The following is an 8,729-nucleotide window of genomic DNA, read 5'->3' as shown; positions in this document are numbered from 1 at the left end:
ATGGAGTTCCTGGCTCCTGGCTTCAGCTTGCCGCAGCCCTGGTTAGTTGTGGCCATTTGGTGAGTAAACCAAAAGATACCCATGCCCTCTCTGTCATTCTGCCTTTCAAATAAGTAAGTAATAATAAATAAATAAATCTTTTTACAGAAAAATATTGAATCAACAAAGCTAAAATTATTAAGTGACAACAAATGCCACAAGCACTTCACTCATGCATTATTTCATTGGAGCTTCTAGGATGACGCTGAGATGGTTTAGTAAGGAGCAACTGAGCTTGACTTTGTCACAGAGTAGTTGGACCACCATTGCCACAGCTAGGACAGAATTTGGGTTATCCATGGAATAAGGCCTCTTAAAGGGTGAATAAGCTCTTGGACCTATATTCTCTTAGCTAAGACTGTGGTCTCAGGAATTCTCTAGTGCTCCAAGTAGCCTTTGGACTCTTATATGAAGTGAAAACAAACATCAGCATGCAAGTACAAAAATAAGCTCATCACCTTTTCCCCAAATTCTCCCCTATAGAACTCTTGCCCAGTAAGTGGCACTACCATTCCTAGCTGCCTAAGCAGGTGGATAACGTGGTTAGCCCCCTAGCATCTGTTCCCTTGGAAACTCTTCCCCCATAGTTGTTAGTCCACCAGGGTGATCTTAGCTCCCTTGCTACTACTGATTGCTTGGAAGGTGGGAGGTCTTAGCCAAGCTAACCAATGAAACTTGAGAAGAGGATCACTGTAGAATTCTCAGAAAAAAATAGAAGCCAAATTCTTAGTCTGAGTGAATGAATGACATGTCACTGTGGGTGACCATCAATTGACTTTGTGGAAACCAGCCTTAGAATGAGCTGATGCTGTGGATGGCAGAGTAGAGCGACAAAAAATATTGAGCTGCTGAACCAATAAACACTAAAGCTGATCCCAACCCTGATACTTCCATTATTCCTCCAGCAGGTGCAATGGTGTCAAACTGCTTCCAACAGAAAACATCCTCACTGATGTATTTCACAAATCCAAGCAATCTTTAGTCCAGTCTGCTAAAACCTATACACTCTTCGTCTCCACTACCAGACATCCTGCTCAGGCCACCAAGGAGATACCTCATCTGATTTATACCAAAGGCTCCTAATTACTTCCCAAATGCCTGGGTATGCTTCACTAGGCCTCAAGACAAAATAAGAACAAGAATGTGGAAGGATGAGGCTATGACAGGTGTGAGAATTTCCTAGTCTTGTCATAGGAAAACTTGGAGGGATGTCATGCTTCAGACCACCGCCCCTCCCCCCAAAACAAAGACACAGTGCTGCCTTCTGACTCAGTAATCTACTGAATGGGCTGTGGAAACCAGCCAGCAGCGGTCCTATCTCTTCACGTACACCCTTGCCTATGAGATATCCTTTGTGCTGTTTGTTTGCTGCCTTGGCAGTCATCCCAAACAACAGCAACCTCCGTTGAGTCTGTTTGTCTTCTTCGTCAGTCTTTGGACCTGGCCCAACCTTCATGGTCTGGCTTGACTTGGGTATACTGGGGCCACCTTGCCAGTGATTCCCATCGGTCCTAATCTCAGTTAGACTCTGCAGACACCTGCTGAGCACCTCCTCTGTCCTGGAAATATGCTACACCTTCAAAGGGACAGACAGTAGGCATGGCCTGTTCTCTGTCCCGCACTGCCTGACCCTTCATGGTGCTCCCAAAAATATTTCTTGAATGAGTCAAAGAAGGCTGTGGTGGGGAATACGTTTCCGTCAGCACTGCAGCAGCTCAGGATCTTTCCAAGAGATAAACATATTGTAGCCCACAAGACTCGTTGATATATACAATGTAAAAATAAAAACAAAAACAACAGGATGTACTGATGCTAATTAGACTCTAGGCATTGTTTTAAGGGCTTTTGTATATTCGTTTGTTTAATCCTTATGACTCTCCTTGACATGTGAACTACTATTTCTTTTTAAAGATTTATTTATTTATGTATTTATTTATTGAAAGGCAGAGTTACAGAGACAGAAGGAGAGACCGAGAGAGATCTTCCATACTCTGGTTCACTCCTCTAGTGGCCTTCGATGGCCAAGGCTGAGCCACGGAGAAGCCAGGAACTTAATCCAGTCTCCCATGTGGGTGGCAGGGGCCCAAACACTAGGGCCATCTTCTGCTGCTTTTCCCAGGTGCATTGGCAGGGAGCTGGATTGGAAGTGGAGCAGTGGGGACTCAAACCAGAGCGCATTCAGGAGACCAGCATCACAAGTGGCAGCTTTACCCACTATGCCACAGTGCCGAAGCCTCAAGCCTCACACCATGAAAAAGGGGACAGAGCGCTAGATCTTCAGGAATGAGAAGGGTTTCAACATACTGCGGAGCAGGCTGGCGTATTCTAGATCACAGAACAGTGAGGGCAAAGTCTTAGAAGCAGATATTCAGAGAACAACAAAGAGTCCCACGTAAGGAGGTGGGCATGGTGGGAATTGAGGCTGGGCAGATAGTTGGTAGCTCAATAGTGGAGGATCTCCGGTGGCCCACCTGGCTTTCAGTCCTTCCTATGCTCACATTTATCCTGTAATCACCCATCTTTATTCTAAATACTGCATGCAGGTGTTGTTAAGAGTTCTGATTTCCTTGAGCTTCCCACTCCCCTAGCCACAAGATGGGTTTGTGGGTCGGCCCGCAACCTAAGCCTTTCCAAGCAAGTGATTCTCAGGACTCGCTCAGCGCCCTGGAACAATGCTCTCCCTCTTTCTCTTGTGCTTTGAAAGGGCTCAGAGAAGCGTGCAGGGCTTTAGGCTGCTGGCTCCTTCATGCAAGCACATAACTAGCAGCCCCAGTAGAGAATGATGCTGGCACCACAGGAGGCACAACAGGGAGACACAGAAACTCAGTCCATGGCCACATAATTGAGCCACTGAACCAAACTCTCCCCTAGCCAGTCCTCCCGTACCCAGATCCTCCTGTCCCAAGAATCTTCTTTACTTGAGTAATTTGAGTCAAGTTTTCTGTTTTGCATTATGAAGAGAGACAACTAAAAGTATTTGGTATTAGATCATGTAGATCTGAAGTATTATTCTGGGAATTATTTTTTAAAGACCATGGCCATTGCATGGAAAGGAAATTGGTTAGAGAATCCCAAGACAGGGGAGAAGGGCTAAAGGCCATTGCAGTAGGGTCAATGAGAGCTAAGGGGAATAAGAATTAAAATATTTAAGGGAGATACAGACAGGAAGACTTGCATAAGAAGTATTTATGTAGAGTTTATTTAAAATGGGCTGCTATATTTACCCAGAATTGCAAGTTTCATTTGCCTTTATTAATCCCATTGTAATAGAGCATTGTTTCAAAAAAAAAAAAAAGAAAGAAAGAAACAACTTCTGAGATTGTGTACCCAGTGTCTATGCCTCTCATCCCCATAGCACTAAGAGAAAGTAGAAAAGAATTAATTGGCTATATTTTCTTTTCTTTTTATTTTTTTACCAGGCAGGGTTAGACAGTGAGAGAGAGAGACAGAAAGAGAGTTATAGACAGTGAGAGACAGAGAGAAAGGTCTTCCTTCCATTGGTTCACTCCCCTAATGGCCACCACAGCCAGCGCTGCGCAGATCCGAAGCCACGAGCTGGGTACTTCTTCCTGATCTCCCATGTGGGTGCAGGGACCCAAGCACTTGGGCCATCCTCCACTGCTCTCCCAGGCCATAGCAGAGAGCTGGACTGGAAAAGGAGCAACTGGGACTAGTACCCGGCGCCCGGACCAGGCCTAGAACCCAGGGTGCCGGCGCCGCAGGCAGAGGATTAGCCAAGTGAACCACGGCACCAGCCAATTAGCTATTTTTTCATTATCCATTTTATGTCTCGATGTCATATCGCTCATTCGTTTCTCACATCCCATATTCCACACTAAACAGTCCCTCTTTTGAGGTACAATTTGGGACATGCTCAATCGGACTTGCCCCAAATGGTGGAGTTAGAAACGTGCCAGGGGATTCCAATACAATCCCATCAAGGTGGCTTGTACCAATGCCATCTCACTAGTCCAAGTGATCAACTTCAGTTCACAATTGATCACTCTGATAGGTCTAAGAGTCAAAGGGACCACACAAACAAGACTAGTGTCTGCTAATACTAACTGATAGAATCAAAAAGGGAAAAAACGATCCAACATGGGAAGTGGGATACACAGCAGACTCATAGAATGGCAGATATCCTAAATAGCACTCTGGCCTCAGAATCAGCCCTTAAGGCATTCGGATCTAGCTGAAGAGCCCATGAGAGTATTTTAGGCATAGAAAGCCAAGACACTCTGGCAAAAAAACAAAAACAAAAACAAAAACAAAAACAAAAACAAAAACAAAAAAAAAACATGAAAGATCTCTGCGAGTGAGATCCCAGTGGGAAGAAGAACGGGGCCATCAAAGAAGGAGGTACCTTTCTCTGAAGGGAGGAGAGAACTTCCACTTTGACTATGACCCTGTCAGAATAAGATTGAAGTAGCAAACCCTAAAGGCTTCCATAGCCTTGGCAACTCATGACTAGAGCCTAGGGAGATTACTGACGCCATAAACAAGAGTGTCAAATTGTTAAGTCAACAACAGGAGTCACTGTGTACTTACATCTCATGTGGGATCTGTCCTTAATGTGTTGTCCAATGTGAAGTAATGCTATAACTAGTACTGAAACAGTATTTTTACACTTTATGTTTCTGTGTGGGTGCAAACTGATGAAATCTTTACTTAGTATATACAGAATCGATCTTCTGTATATAAAGATAATTGAAAATGAAAAAAAAAAACTTGGTTTTAAACTGGAAATTGCATAGAAAATTAATCAGTTTTTAAAAAATATCATGTAGGATCTCTGTCCTTAATGTGCTGTACATTGTGATGTAATGCTATAACTAGTACTCCAACAGCATTTTTCACTTTATGTTGCTATGTGGGTGCAAACTTTTGAAATCTTTACTTAATATATGCTAAACTGATCTTCTGTATATAAAGAGAATTGAAAATGAGCAGCTGGGACTAGAACCGGCGCCCATATGGGAATGCTGGTGCTTCAGGCCAGGGCGTTAACCCACTGCGCCACAGCGCCGACCCCTAATGGTGACTTTCCAATAAACAAATAAATGAATCTTAAAAAAAAAAAAAACAGCGAAATACATTTTCTTGCTTTATGAGTGGGAAAGGGGAGGGTTGCGGGTGGGAGGGAAGTTATGGGGTGGGGGAAAGCCATTGTAATCCATAAGCTGTACTTCGGAAATTTATATTCATTAATTAAAAGTTTAAAAAAAAAAAAAAAAACAGTCCCTCTTTCTCAGTATTTCTAACCGTTCAGTACTGCTGACCTGATTCGTAGCCCTCAGGGTCATCAAGTCACCCAGTTTCACCTGTTTTAGCTCCTTTAAGTCTTTCCTCACATATTACTTCCTCTAACTCCTCTGCAAATGAGGGTCCATAACCACTGTTCTCGTGCTCACCTATGAACCCCTCCATCACATTTCACAGCTCCTTGGTGACAGTGGCCCTAAGTGTGCCCACTGTCAGCAACCGTCAGACCCTTAGACTGTCACTATCCTGTGGGAATGGCATTTAGCCTGTATGGAAGCTCACGTCTACCTTAGAGGCTTCTTTCATCCCCTCCCCTCTGGTCCCTCGGGAGAATGAGGGCTGCTATGGATGAGCCAGGGACTTGTCAGTGCACCAAGTGGTAAGTGGTGAGCTCTCACTCTAAAGAATTGTGATCTCTCTGAGTTGCAGATTGCTCAGGGCTAGTAACTCAGGACAGGTCCTGGGCTTTGCCAGGCTGCTTATTTCACTTTGCTGAGGTGAAATAAGCCAGGGGGCTGGCACTGTGGTATGCCAGGTAAAGCTGTCGCCTGCAGTGCTGGCATCCCATATGAGCGCCAGTTCAAGACCCGGCTGCTCCACTTCCGATCCAGCTCTCTGCTATGGTCTGGGAAAGCAGTGGAAGATGGCCCAAGTCCTTGGGCCCCTGCATCCACGTGGGAGACCAGAAGAAGCACCTGGCTCCTGGCTTCAGATCAGCTCAGCTATTGCGGCCATCTGGGGAGTGAATCAGCGGATGGAGGACCTCTCTCTTGCTCTCTCTCTCTCTGCCTTTCAAATAAAATAAATAAATCTTAAAAAAAAAAAAGAAAGAAAGAAAAGAAATAAGCCAGGCCTCTTCTTTGCTTATCTCACACTCTCATGGGCCAGCCTCTCCTTGGACTGAGTAGGAACTCAGAGGGCTGAGAATTAAGTACAGCTTGATGACGAGCACCAAGAAAGGACCTTGGGCTGCTTTTCGTGCTGGTCCCTGGCCCAGTCACAAGGAGCCCTCTGAGCTCCCAGGCGCTGGTGTTGAGGAACAAAAGCTTTCTGCTACCAAAGCCTTAGGATTAGCTCCTGTGCCTGGGGATAGAGGCAGGGCAGCATTAAGCTTCTAGGTTCTCTCTACCTTTTTCTACCTCAACAGAATTGATACTGATGGCAACATCTTACCGGATTCTTAGGATAATATAATGAGATCATCTGAGAGGAAACAATCTTAGTCCAGTTTCTGTTGCTATAACAAAATACCTGAGGGTGCGTACTTTATACTACTTCATAAAGCAAGAAAATGTATTTTGCTGTTTTTTTTGTTTGTTTGTTTGTTTTAAGATTCATTTATTTGTTTATTTGAAAGTCACCATTAGGGGTCGGCGCTGTGGCGCAGTGGGTTAACACCCTGGCCTGAAGCACCAGCATTCCCATATGGGCGCCAGTTCTAGTCCCAGCTGCTCTACTTCCAGTCCAACTCTCTGCTATGGCCTGGGAAAGCAGTAGAAGATGGCCCGAGTCCTTGGGCCCCTGCATCCGCATGGGAGACCCGGAAGAAGCTCCTGGCTCCTGGCTCCTGACTTCAGATCGGCACGGCTCTAGTCATTGCGGCCAATTGGGGAGTGAACCATCAGATGGAAGACCTCTCTCTCTCTATATATATATAACTCTGACTTTCAAATAAATAAATAAATCTTTTTTTTTAAAAGAAAGTCACTGTTATACAGAGAGAGGGAGAGACAGAGAGAGAGAGAGAGACAGAGACAGAGAAAGAGATCTTTCATCGGGGCTGGGCCAGGCTGAAGGGCTGGGGCTTCATCCAGGTCTCACGCATGGACAGCAGGAGCCCAAGCACTTGGGCTTTTGTTCTTTGCTTTCTCAGGCGCATTAGCAGGGAGCTGGATCAGAAGTGGAGCAGCTTAGACACAAACCGGTGCATTTATGGGATGCTGGCCTTGCAGGCGGAGCTTAACCTGCTATGCCACAATGCTGGCCTCTATTCGGCTCAGCCGTGGAGGCTGACAGTCCGACATCAGACCATCCCATCTGTTCAGTCTCTTCTGAGGGCCTTATCTGACTGCAACAATGTGGCAGATGGCATCACCAGACAGAAGTGCGGGAGAAAGGGAACATGATGGAGAGCAAGAGCACCAGGAGGGGCCGGAACCACTCATTTATAATAACCCATTCTGGAGTAACTAATCCACGCCTGAAAACCAAACCCATTTCATCAATAGTTCTAACTAGACCAGCATGAAACCATTCTGAGGGAGAGTATGACACACCACCTCCTCTTAGCTCCTACATTTTATTTATTTATTTTTTAAACTGTATTTATTTATTTGAGAGATTGAGTTGCAGAGAAAGAGAGGGAGAGACAGAGAGAAAGGTCTTCCATCTGCTGGTTCACTACCCAAAAGGTGGCAATGGCCAGAGCTGCGCTCATCTGGAGTCAGGAGCCAGGAGCTTCTTCTGGGTCTCCCAGGTGGGTGCAGAGGCTTAGGTGCTTGGACCATCTTCCACTGCTTTCCAAGGCAATACCAGAGAGCTAGATCAGAAGAGGAGCAGCTGGGACTAGAACCAGCACCCATATGGGATGCCTGCACCACAGGTGGAGGCCTAGCCCACTACGCCACAGTGCCGGCCCCAGGTCCTACATTTTAAATGTCCCACCTCCAGGCTGGCATTATTGTATAGTGAGTTACATCACCACCCACGATGCTGGCATCCCATTTGGGTGCCAGTTCATGTCCTGCTGCTCCACTTCCAATCCAGCTCTCTGCTACATGGCCTGGGAACAGCAGCAGAAGATGGCCCAGGTGTTTGGGCCCCTGCCACCCATGTGGGACATCTGGTTGGAGTTCCAGGTCCTGGTGGTTGTGATCATCTGGGGAGTAAGCCAGTGGATGGAATATTTCTCTCTCTCTCTCTGTCTTTCTGTGTGTGAGTATATGTTTCTTTCCCCCTCTCTCTGTAACTCTGACTTTAAAATAAATAAACAAATCCTTAAAAATAAATTAATAAATACAAGTCCTACCCCCTTTAAGTGCCATTGTGTTGGAGACCAAGCCTTTAGCACATGAACCTTTCAAGGACAAACCACATCTAAACCCTGGCACCCTCCAAAAACATCAAGTTCCAGTATTGAGTTCAAAACTTTCCATTCTAATTTCCTCATTTATCAGATGTAGTAAAAGCAAATCTATAAGGATGTGAATATTTCATTTTAATTTCATTGACAGTTTTAACACTGAAATTCTCTGTAAAAATCATATGCTGCTAAATGCTCTTACAGGCCATATACCTTGGTTGTGAATTTCTAAATCTACAGAGAACAGGCCCCCTCCCTTGCAACATTCTCCCATTGAGAAGATTTAGTTGTTTTTACCCTAAGATGGCAGAATGATTTCATGTTAGAGTCCTAGTAATTGCTTTAT

Source organism: Lepus europaeus, chromosome 4 (genome assembly GCF_033115175.1).
Source record: "Lepus europaeus isolate LE1 chromosome 4, mLepTim1.pri, whole genome shotgun sequence".
In the NCBI taxonomy this organism is placed as follows: Eukaryota; Metazoa; Chordata; class Mammalia; order Lagomorpha; family Leporidae; genus Lepus; species Lepus europaeus.
Note: the sequence above shows the minus strand (reverse complement) of the source record.